Genomic DNA, 12,632 nt, shown 5'->3' on the forward strand with positions numbered 1-12,632 from the left:
CAGGTGTATTTTTTGTTTTGAATTCTGCTTTATGAGCTGGCTATTATTGTATTGGAAATCGTTTGACTTTAGAAAGCTGAAATCTGGACCCATTGAAATCAAGTTACATTGATTTGGACTGCTTTTGAGCATGGTCTGGTAACAAGCATAACAATTGTAGCTATTCAATTCTATCACTCTCCTAAGCAGTTGAACTCCAGACAAAGAGCTTAATACAGATTAAATTATAAGGAGGCTGTTTTACAGCACCCGCCAAAAGATTTGCATTTCTGTGTATCCAATTTTGAGATTTACACAGCTCCGCCACACATAGAACAGCTCTGTATGACAAGGAAGAAGACATGATTTTTTTCTGCTGCAGTTAAAGCCTACTTAAAGCATCCATATTTATTACGGTAATGCAGCCAATCTGTATGTAAATTAATAAATATGCCGATCATTTTTTCTTTACTTTATGCTACATTGAAGGTTAAAATACCCTTTAGTGGCAGTATATTGGAGACACTGACCACTACTCTTGCACAGAAGGCAGAGGCCTGGGTCTCCAATGATCTGACAACTCCTGCCCAGTGCTAAAATCAGCAGCTCTTATGATCCCTAAGCAGCGCTTTTGATTGGAGCTGAGAAAGGGTCATGGTGGACCATTGGAGTACTGGACTGCTGCACCCTATGTTGAGCAGTGATTCACCTGTCTAACATAATGCTAATACAGCATATTTTGGCACATGCTCCCGTACAAAGCAGTGAGAAAACAAAAATACAAATATATTTATTACTGTATATGCAGCTTTTCTGTATTACAGTCATAAATACAGAAGTTTCAATGGGACTTTAGGCAACATTTACAGGTCTCCAATCCATGACTGGACAGTAGAAGGAGAAACAGCAAGCTAATGAGCTCATCTCTCTGTACTCTGCTCTCTTGTCCTAGCTGCATGTTCCTTGTTAGCACAAGAACACTGCAGCATAGCTGACTGGCTCCTTGTGCTGCTTCTTCCCAGCCTGAGCTCTACTGTACAGAGGATTGCAAGATGCTGCTGCCAAGTCAAATCTAGTTATTTACGCTGTTTGTAATTAAAAATACATACATACTCTCCACAGCAGACTTTACCAAACTTGCTAAGTTTATCTATCTCATTTTGCAGGATTTATTTTCCATTTGAAAGTGAATTAATACTATCTTAATGCACAGCAGTTTTCATCATTTACTAATAAAACAATAAAATAACTAATATTTTAATCTCATTGGTAGCTCTCTGTGACTGCTACTGATGTTCATTTAGAAATAATAGATGGCAGATCATGATTTTGCAACAAATGAAGGTTGAAATTCTAGCTACTTTATATGCCTCATAAATTCCATTAAATAAGCTTAAAAAGCGATGGGAGTTTGCCAGGTATATAAATGCATTGTTAATGAAGTTAATGTTTATTTACCGAATTTCTAGTTCCACATAAATGGTAAATCAGTGTGCATGAAATTAGGGAACTCTCTGTACGATATATTGAAAGAATAGAAAGTGGTGGCCAAGCTTTAAAACTGAGCCTAATTCCATCAGCTGACGAATTGATATATTACTTTTTCATTAGAAAAAAAATGCAGCCGGGGGGCAGAATCGGAGTGTGATTTTATGGAAGTATTGGTTGGAAGTCCTGTTGCCTTTGGCCCATTAGAGGGCATAACTACGTAGGCCCAATTTTCAATTTAACAGAAAAAGTTTTAATTTTTAATGTAATAGATCTATACAAAATATACAAACAAAAATGCAGGTAAGAAAAAATAATGAAGGGTTCAAAAAAGAAAACTAAATGAACGTCAACCAATATTGTGACCCTTAAATGCTACCAGAATAATAGTCAATACAAAGCTGATTTTAGCCAAATACACTGAGGATGTCATCTACAGTAGTGTCCTATGAATAAAAGTATTAGGTGTGTCAAAGCTGCCTGGGTGCAATTGTGTTCACTGAATCTCAGCCATCCACAAAGAGATTTGTCATCAGAACTTATTCACCTATAAGATTATTGCAGATTTTAGCACTCACTGACCTTTGCTGAATGCTGAAGGAAAGTGAGAGCTTCCATACCATGATTTAAAGTATGAACAGCCTTAATTTTCTAGAAAGCAGTGATCCCTAATAACCACTTTAGTACCAGAGCATTTTTTTTGAATCTCTCATTTCTACACACTATTTCTTTTCATTTTTATTGTCTACCCTAATGTATTATCCATCAATTTTTTTAGAACCGATGGAGATTTCAGTTGGTAGCAAATTTGGATACATACATTTTTCTTTGCATTTTATTGAGAATAAATAGTATACTTGAAATTTAAAGAAAGAGAATACATAGTAAAGCAGAACAAATTTGCCCTGTTTATGTAATTTGCACACCCCCATATACTTACACCAAAACATAATCAACAAAGTCTGCTGAATAAAATTATATCAAATCAGTGTGACTTCTATGTATCATAGTATAATGGTAAAATTTAATGTGAGGATTAAGGATGAGCTGAACACACCCCTGTTTGGTTCGTACCAGAACCTGCTACAGACCTAAACTTCGTGTGAACTTTAGAACCCTATTAAAGTCTATGGGACTCGAACGTTCACAATCTAAAGTGCTAATTTTAAAGGCTAATATGCAAGTTACTGTCCTAAAAAGTGTTTAGGGACCCGGGTCCTGTCCCAGGGGACATGGATCAATGCAAAAAAAAGTTTTAAAAATGGCAGTTTTTTCAGGAGCAGTGATTTTAATAATGATTAAAGTGAAACAATAAAAGTGTAATATTCCTTTAACTTTCATACCTGGGGGGTGTCTATAGTATGAAGGGGTACTGTGAATAGATCTGGCGCTATACCTGTATATGAAAATACCTAATAATGTGATAGATTAAAAGTGTTACATCAATCCAGTGTATAAGTGCCAATTGTGCAATATATTATTCTAGTATTGAAGTAAAATTGTAAACTATAACCAAAAAAATCAAAAAAGAGTGTATATAGAATATTTGTCGCCCTGATAAATATTTGCCAGCGTGCTGGCTAGAAATGTAAAATTTAGCTTAAGTGCAATGGAAAGCCTAAATTAATAAACTCTAGATCATATGAATACCTTAAACCTGTGAGCTACTTAATATGTTGGTGATAACTGAGATGAAAATTGTACATGTAAAATATGAACCACAAAATTAACCCAGTAGTTGGGTTTAAAGTGCACAAATGTGACAATCAGGTCTATGCATGCAATGATAAAAATGTACAATAAATATGTGATAAATATCAGTACAACAAGTGAAACATGCCAAATATTGGGAGTGAAAAAATAATAAAAATAAATAAAAAATGTGAAAATAAAAATAAAAATAAAAATAAAAATAAAAAATAAAAATAAAAATAAAAATAAATTTAAAATTATTGAATATTTGTCCCAAAAAATATATAAAAATGTATACAGAGAGAAAATCTAAAAATATAAAAGATAAATTAGTAAAAAAAGCAAGAAGTCTCTAGTGCAGTGCAATTAATGGGAGATATCCCGTGGGTAAAGGAGGGGATGTGATGGATCCAAAAACTATTCTTCATGCATTGTGGACACTTCTAGGATGTACTCTCACCAGAAAAATAACCCCGTCCGGGGTGGATCAGCCTTCACAGTATGAGCTACTGTGTCGCTCTCTGGCTTGCTTCAAGTGGGCTGCTGAGGATCCCTCGTTATTTCCGGGTGGAGTGTGCCACAGTATATATATATTAAAAGAGAGGACCATCCATAGTGTGATACCGTATGAATCAATTTATTTAAGAAGATAATTAAAACTACTCACACATTCTGGTGGAAGTAATGGCATAAATAGATGCAGAAAAAACGATGCAATGTGAAAAATATGGAAGCGGCTGCGAGCGTTCCGTTCGGCTTCCACGCCGTCTGTATTAGAAGTGTGTATTCGATAGGCCACGCCACGTGTCTATAGTATGCCTGTGAAGGGGCGCATGTTTCCCGTGCTTAGAACTGTCGCAAGGAAAAAAAGTCTTTTAAAATCACATTCCATTGTCGGCTCCTGTAATACAGAGAACACTCAATGAGTGCTCTCTGTATTAGCCGACAATTCATTCATTGATAAGGGGATTTAGGGGAACCCCCACATTTTTTTTTTTTTTTATCAATGAATGAATTGTCGGCTAAAGAGGGTTCTCTGTATTACGGGAGCCGACAATGGAAAGTGATTTTAAAAGACTTTTTTTCCTGCAAAAATGACACTTTGTGCAGGGACAGTTCTAAGCACGGGAAACATGCACCCCATTCACAGGCATACTATAGACACCCCCCAGGTACGAAATTGCATAACCATGACAGTACCCTCCCTCTTACGAGGCCTCCCCCTCCCCCGCCTGGGTCCAGGCTTAAAGGGAAACTCCAGATGGAACCTCCTCAACAGACTAGGAGCAAAGACCTCAGATGCAGTGATCCAAGACCTCTCCTCAGGGCCAAACCCTTTCCAATGTACGAGGTACTGAAGAATGCCTTTACGGAGCCGGGAATCCAAAACTTGACTAACCTTGTATTTTAGATTATCCTCAGAGACTGGAACCGAGGCAGGGAGAGGCAGGGAGAGGACGAGAGGACTTGAGGACTAAAGGCTTTTTAGGAATGGGTAAGGTCCCCCAGAAACTTAAAGATATATACATGTATACTAGGCCAATACCCTTCATATTTCTGATATGTGCCTGCTGTACCAAGTACTTGTATGAGAAAGTATCCTGTTTTCTTTGTATTACTTCCTATATGTGAAAGTCTGGTCTTTCTGTATAGTACCCTCGCTTTCCTACTAAAAATGATCACACTAAGCTGGAGAGCACAATATGGTCAGTTCTCTAGCTATGCTGGAAACTCAGTGTACTCTCCTTCAATGATCAGACTTGTCCTAACACCCCCGCTAACACACAGCCATTCATTGAGCAGATCAGTACGCCTTCCCCAGTTCTTATGCAGCTGAGAACAGAGGGAATGTGATCACTTATAAACAAGGGAAAATTGATTTTTTTGTATATTTATATTTATAAATAATGTTTTGCATTTAATTTCTATTTTAAACTGAATTGGTTGGTTTACAAGGTGATGGTTTACAATCACTTTCATTTCTTTATAAGGGAACACTACACAGAGAATTTTCAAGTGCTGTTAATTTTAATATAAAAATGTTATGTTATCTTACTAACTGTGCAAGTTTTTTGAGCAGCTGTGAAGTTCACAGAGAGGGGTAAAGTGGTATGACATTATTTTTACTGTAAAATAATATGTAATGTAGTGGAATATAGCCATTCATTGGATGGATTTAAATGTAATTTAGATTCAGAATACTTTATTAATTCCAAAGGAAAATTATTATTATTAATATTTTTTGGCTATTCAAATATACCAAGCAAAATATATCATACAGTTAGGTACACTTTTGTTGTTAACTACTTCCCACCTGGCCAATGTACATATACGGCCGGGTGGGAGCTCTCTACTTCTGAGTGGACGTTCCTGAACGTCCATCAGAAGTAGGGGGATCATGCGCGCGCGTGCCCGCGCAGCGGCGCAAACCCGATGCGCCCATGTCACCCGGACACGGCGCATCTCGTGGCGGCCGTGTATAAAAACATACATGTCCCCAATAATAAAAACATGTCCCCCACATATGTCCCACTAAAATCACATGTCCCAATGATTATCTGTACACATATGTATGTGATCACCTGCACACATATGTACATGATCATTTGCGTACATATGTCCGTGATCACACAAACCAATTATTATACACTTAACCAAATTTTTTTTTTTACCAAAGACATGTAGCATAATACATTTTGGCTTAAATTCATGACAAAATTCGATTTTATTGGATTTCTTTTAAAATAGAAAGAAGAAAATATAGTTTTTTTTCCAAATTTACGATTTTTATCGCTCATATCGCAAAAAATAAAAAACGGAGTCGAGAATAAATAACACCAAAATAAAGCTCTATTTGTGCAAACAAAATGATAACAATTTTATCTGGGTACAGCGTAGCATGACTGCGCAATTGTCATTGAAATTGCGAGAGCGCTGAAATCTAAAAATTGGCCTGGGAAGGAAGGGGGCGAAAGTGCCCTGTATTGTAGTGGTTAAGAATATTAAAAACAGGATACATATGGTATATTAAAAGTTACCTGTCAGTTTTCAAGGAAGACTGCTGAGAAACAAACTAAAGAACTGATACAAAGTCAATTTATAAATGCATGCTTTTATTGGACTGTAATATGCAAATTAAAATCAGCAGTTTAAACACTTCTAATTATATTAATGAATTTACAGTAGACAGATCTGGGCACTGCTAATAATTATTCAAAATGGTCACTTGGCAAAAATGTGTTATTTATTATGTAACTTCTACTTGTCATTGTGCTCTTGGGGAAAGAGTTTCTTTTAGCAGCCTCACTAATATACAGACACAAAGTTACAAAATGCTCACAAATGGCTTCTTTGTACTACTGGCAAATCAGAGCAGTTTTGATGTAGTGTTCCAGTCTTGAGAGACCAGCACCGAATTAATAACATCAGTATCCTCTTTATGAGGTTAGCCCAGATGTCAGCATGTTCAGAAAATAAGGTATGTCAAGGCTATATAGCCAACAATTTCTGAATGTGTCTTCTATCATGGGCTTCAGGAAAAAAAGGGAACAAATCAGGCTGTCATAGTCCTGCTTTTTGAATACGTACTGTTCTGAGACAAACCTCTGAAACGGGCCCTGGATTACAGTTACATAGTAAATAAGATGTAAGTGTTTAGAAGAATTCATTACTAAGAAAATATTGCTACATAAACCAAACTACTCAAACGTTATTAAAGTGGTTGTAAAGGTAAAAGGTTTCTTTTACCTTAATGCATTCTCTGCATTAAGGTAAAACACCTTTTACATACAGCTCCCCCTACAGCCTTCCTAAATATTTATCTGAGCTGGATCCTGGTCCAGTGCTGTGTACATCTCCAGCAGCTGCTCTCCCCTTGTCTTACTCTCACAGACTTGGCTGAGAGCAGCGGGAGCTATTGGATCCAGCTGCTGTACCTGTGAGCAGAGAGCAATGGGCAAGACCAAGCTGGGTTGTGTGTCTAAATAGATGCAGGGAGCAAGCCTGCATAAGTGCCGTATAGGTATAGCTTCTTATAGTGGGCATGCAGTGGGGGGGGGGGCAGGAGCACCAGCGGGGGACCCACGATTAGGAGGATCGGAGTCTGTTCAATGCAAAACCATTCCACAGAGCAGATAAGTATAGCATGTTTGTACTTTAATGAAATAACAGCAAGCTTTAGTTTCAATTTAAAACAGTCTTTCATGTGTATCATGTGTGAAAAGTCAAGACAATCAGGTGACAGAACAACAACCAGACAACCACAAGATAATCATTGTGGATCCTCTCCCTCCACCTGATGCCACAATTTAAAAACAGCCACCCACACAACTGCATCATTCATTCACAGGAATCTGTGAATGAATGCCACCAAGGCAGAAAGACTTGTAGTTCTCCATGAACTGTGAGGATTAGCCAGTTATTTTTTGTTTGGTTTTCAATAAAGACAACCCTCACATGAACTATGTATTTAAAATACTTTATGAAGTGCAATTGTAGTACAGATCAATTGCCAAATTCCAGTCAACTGGAAAAATACACTGACAATGAAGATAACATTTCCTGCCAGCATATTGAAAGGGTTTATATTTAGATGGCTTTAATCCAAGATAAAGTAATTTTGTTCCATAAAAATAATCTGATTGAAAACCTTTTGACTGCTTAAGAGATTCTATAAACCAGGTTGCTTTTCACTTAATTAATATTAAAATGATAATAGCTACTACTAAATCATTCTAATTTAAAAGTTTTTTTTTTATTGGTTCAATAAGGTCAGCATGTTTTAAAGTCCCCTGAATCCATCAATTAGCAGAAAACATTGCTTGTTTTTGTGTCTCATTTCTGTTTAGAGCTCTGGGTTTTTAGATGACTGGATCTTTGTTAGAATCATGTAAAATGAAACAAAATGCTACATGATTTGCATGAAATGATTGTCTTGCAGCTACCTCCTAATCTGTTTGCAAGTTTATCAAAATCTTCTGGTTTGGCACATTCTTGTGTCTGATATGGGGGATGGTATTACAAGTATGAAGGGAACAGGTCTGGAGAGCTAAAGTTTCATTGCTTAGTATAGGGAAACAATTCCTTTCTTACCCCCCAAGAGGCAATCAGATATTCACTGGATCAACTTTACCTATAAATGTTAGTATCCAGTTATATTTTGTACATTTAGGAATGAGTCCAAGCCTTTTTTTAAAGCAATCTACTGAGCTGGCCAGAACAAGCTCTTGAAGGAGTTTATTCCACATTTTCACAGTTCTTACTGTGAATAAACCTATTTGGAGATTACATTTCTTTTCCTCCAGATGCCCCCTTGTCCTCTGTAATGACCTGAAAAGTGAATGACTCAACACAAAGTTAACTAAATTGACCCCTTATGTATTTATACTTATTGGCCATTTCCCTCCTAATTTCTTCTTCTCAAGAAAGAATAAATTCAGTTCCTCTAATCTTCCCTCATAGCTGAGCTCCTCCTTGCCTCCCATCAGTTTGGTTGCCCTTCGCTGCACTTTCTTCATTTCTCTGACTCTGGAGTCCATACCTCTCTTAATGCAATAAAGGATTATGCTGGTTTTGGAAACTGCAGCTTGGCTTTGCATGCAATTATTAAGCTTATGATCTACCAAACCAATCCTTCTCCACCATCGATTCTCCCAGTTGTACTCCACCTAGTATGTATGGTGCATGCATATTCTCAGCACCCAAGTGCAAAACTTTACATTTATCAATATTAGACCTCATCTGCCACATAGATGTGTATGTGACCAGTGCACCCACCACCACTAAACACACAGCCTCTTACCAAATCGCTAGACCCCAAATGATAGGTGGTCTAACATAGAATGAAGCTGCATGGATCTTGCTTCAATCTTTTGGTATAGGAAATACAAGCAGTACCCCAATATGACACTCAGCTTAGGCCCACCTTTCTGCTTCATGTTAAGACTTGGCCAGAAGAAATGAGACTCCAGGACTGTGACACTGTCAAATATTTAAATAGAAAACAACTTAAAACTACTTCTGTTGGCAATACTTACTCTTTATGGTCAGTTCATAATGCATACTGTATAAAAGAGTTATTTTTTTATAAAACTGGGTGCTCAGGAGAAGCACAAGTGAAAGTGATTAGTGACTCAACTCTCTGATTCCATTTGTACTCTAGAAGAGTTTAGAAGAGCAACACAAAACCCAATACACCACCATAAACTCTCACAATTCCTAATTTCCCAATATGACTTTTACCTAAAACGTCTCAAATGAAACTTCTGTATGGTGAGTAACAAAGTTGGCTCTTTTTTAGAAGGACGGATTAAAAAAGAATCAGCCAAGAATCGCATTGCATACCTTCTTGACTCTACAGATGTCCGAATCACTAACCCCTCACACATTAAAAATAAATTTGCAGAATTTTAGTCTGTTCTTCATAACTTATGACCAGGTCAAACATCTCAATCCCCATCAGATTCTCAAATACAGAGCTTCCTAACATCCCTGAACCTACCAAAAATCACCCCAGCTTAACTTACTAGCCTCTCATCCCCCATTTCCACCATGGAAATACAAAATGTCATATGTAAATTGCCTCTACATAAATTCCCTGGCCCAGACGGGTCACTTAAAAAGGTATATGATCAATCTGCCCTTTCCACCTTTTTTCCCTAATAATTTCTTGAGGCATTAATTGTAACCCTACCTTAACCAGATAAGTCACGTACATCTCCCGCTAACTACCGAAAGATTTCTCTACTAAATTCTGATATGAAAATGTATGAAAAGCTTATCACCTCTCAGCTGGAAGACATACTATCACATGTAATTCATCCAAAACAAGTGGTATTTATGAAAGTCTGACAAACATCAGACAGCACCACATGTATCCTCAATATCCTTCAGTGGGCAGAGAGTAGTTGAGTGCTTTTTCTGCTACTGTCATTGTATGTGGAGAAAGTGACAGCGTACATTGGCGCTATCTTAATGCAGTTCTACACACCTTTGGTCTGACTGTGACTATAGATGTGCTATTAGAGCCTTTATACTCTGCTACCCAGCAAGAGTATTCAACTCAAGAATCCTATTATCTTCTCTCACAATAACTAGTTGTGCCAGATATGCATGTTCCCTTTCCCCTATAATTTTCGCACTAGTCATGGAACCACTTGCCCAAACTATTCGAATACATTCAAAAATATCCAGCTTTAAAATAGGGGGTAAAGAATAAAACATTGGTCTATATGTGGATACTGTAATTATTTCCATTACTAACCCCCTAACCTCATTACAATCCCTTACAACAGTCCTATGCAAATTTAGCTAGATCTCTTTCTAAAAAGTAAACATTTCTATATTTCACATATTGTCTATTGCACATTGGCAAGCCTTAAAAAAGCCATTTCAGTGTCCTCTGGTTTCTCCTCGGCCCCCAAGTCGACTGTTAAGTATTTAGGTATACAACTTTCCTCCTCATACTCTTCTATACACCATTGCTGGTTTGAGAGTCCCTAATCTCAAGGCTTATCACCATTCTAGACCAACACAAATTCTAGTGGTCACTGTATGCAGACCACACTTGGACTTCCATTGAAAGTTTTTTTACTGGGATCCTCCTTGCAGGGCACACAAAATGCTATTTTATAAGGTATAATGCCTCCTCGGTCTCCCTACTTATCCATAAAAGCTGAAATCTCCATCTGACAGAAACTACCGTTTGGAACTACATGGAATCCTACACCCATGATCTGTCATCCCTACTGATAGCCTCTTTGGATCCTTTTACATGTGACTTGCCTCTCTAACTGGAAGGGCTCTGATTTATCTACATTGGGCCTTCCATATGAAACCTCAGTGCTGCACTCATTTACAGACGTGCAACGACATTACAAACTTTGCAAAAACAACTTTTATAAATATCTACGTCTCTGGTCCATTCTGACAAAAAGTGAGAATTTCACATGTTCAAGGATACTTTATCCTTTTATAATAACACAACTTATAAAAGGCATGTCCTTTATCTACAGTTTTATTAATCAAGATCCCTACCCACGTAAATTGTCTTCCATGGAAGCCTGGGAATCCAACCTCTCATGAGCCTTTTCTTTATCACATTGATACAAAGCTTCAAACTACTTCTGGCATCTACAAACTGTATCATTCACTGGGAAATCTCCCTTAAAATTCTACATCAATGGTATTACACCCCCGTTAGGTTGTCAAAACTATTTCCCTATACCTCACCTAGCTGCTGGAGAAAGTGTGACAACTTTGGCTTATATATTGCAGGCCCTAGTCAGAGGACTAAGGTCTTATTTAATGATGTACCTATAAAGTATCTTAGAAAACCTACAAAATGCTAACAGATTTAGTCATGAAATACTATTGACTATATGGGACCTGCTAATTTTGATACTCTTAACAGAACAGCAATTTGTTCTAGTTAATTTTAAAGGAAATCTATTATTCTATTAAAGCTATTACACTGATTCAATTACCTAAAGATAGGCAAGATGTTTGCATATACCTTGTGTTTTGTATGTTGCATCTGTGTGCCTCTGGGATCCTCTGGCCCCAGTGTGGGATTTGGGGCATAGATTGTAGCTAGCTCTGTCACTGCCCATACTAATTGCAGTGCAATGTATGTGCCCTACAATAGGCATTTACGGAATCAACATTGTATTGTAGTTTCGGATTGTATTAAGTTTCAATACCTGTATTATCAGTCATAGTTTGTATAATATACAGAATGTCTGAATCTCTAGAACAGTTTACTACATACTCGTTTACCACATACTCATTTAGATTTATATAGACTTTAAAAGTGATTAATCAAATATCTAGATCATATAAATGAGTTTTTTTTATAACATTACTGCAGTTTCAGGAACTTAACTGAATATATTTTGAACAGCCAAAACATATAAATGTTTTTATGCCTCAGGTGAAGATTAAAATGGTACACCCTACTTCCCACTCCCAAAAAAGATTTATTTGCATAATTTATTTATTTGTTTTCTGATGAAATAAAGAACAATGAGTGATTATTAACATTGATCTTTGACAACATCGGAATACATAATGCCTTTCTACATTATACTTAGTGTTATTAATCCCAAAAACAAAAATATATATATATATTTCACCTTACCAAACCCTAAACGTGGTGGCTACAAGTAAACTCTCCTATCATTTTCAGCCAAGGAAGCTGCCATCTTTGCCCCTGTTTAATCTACAACTGCCATGATGCTGCACATGTGATCAGTTCAGAGACCAGCCATTAGGTGGTTTTACAGTTTGGTTGAGGGCACAACCAATGAGAGTGTATTGAATGAATGAATGAAATACTTGTATAGCGCACAATGCGAACTGAATCGCCTCTAGGCATGTGCCAAAAATTAAACTTACATAAAATTACTTCCACTTTAAAGCGGGGCTCCGCCCTAAAGTGGAACTTCCGCTCATCGGAACCCTCCCCCCTCCGGCGC

At 37.1% G+C, this 12,632-nt stretch overlaps 1 protein-coding gene across 2 annotated transcripts in view; it reads right to left on the bottom strand.

Annotated features, from left to right (window-relative positions):
- LOC143996775 (cadherin-10-like) overlaps positions 1-12,632 on the bottom strand; it is a 639,446-nt gene that overhangs the window by 63,282 nt on the left and 563,532 nt on the right. The window lies entirely within an intron of this gene.

The sequence above is a fragment of the Lithobates pipiens genome, unplaced genomic scaffold (assembly GCF_037356315.1).
Source record: "Lithobates pipiens isolate NorthernLeopardFrog02 unplaced genomic scaffold, aLitPip1_a1.2 Scaffold_19, whole genome shotgun sequence".
Lineage (NCBI taxonomy): Eukaryota > Metazoa > Chordata > Amphibia > Anura > Ranidae > Lithobates > Lithobates pipiens.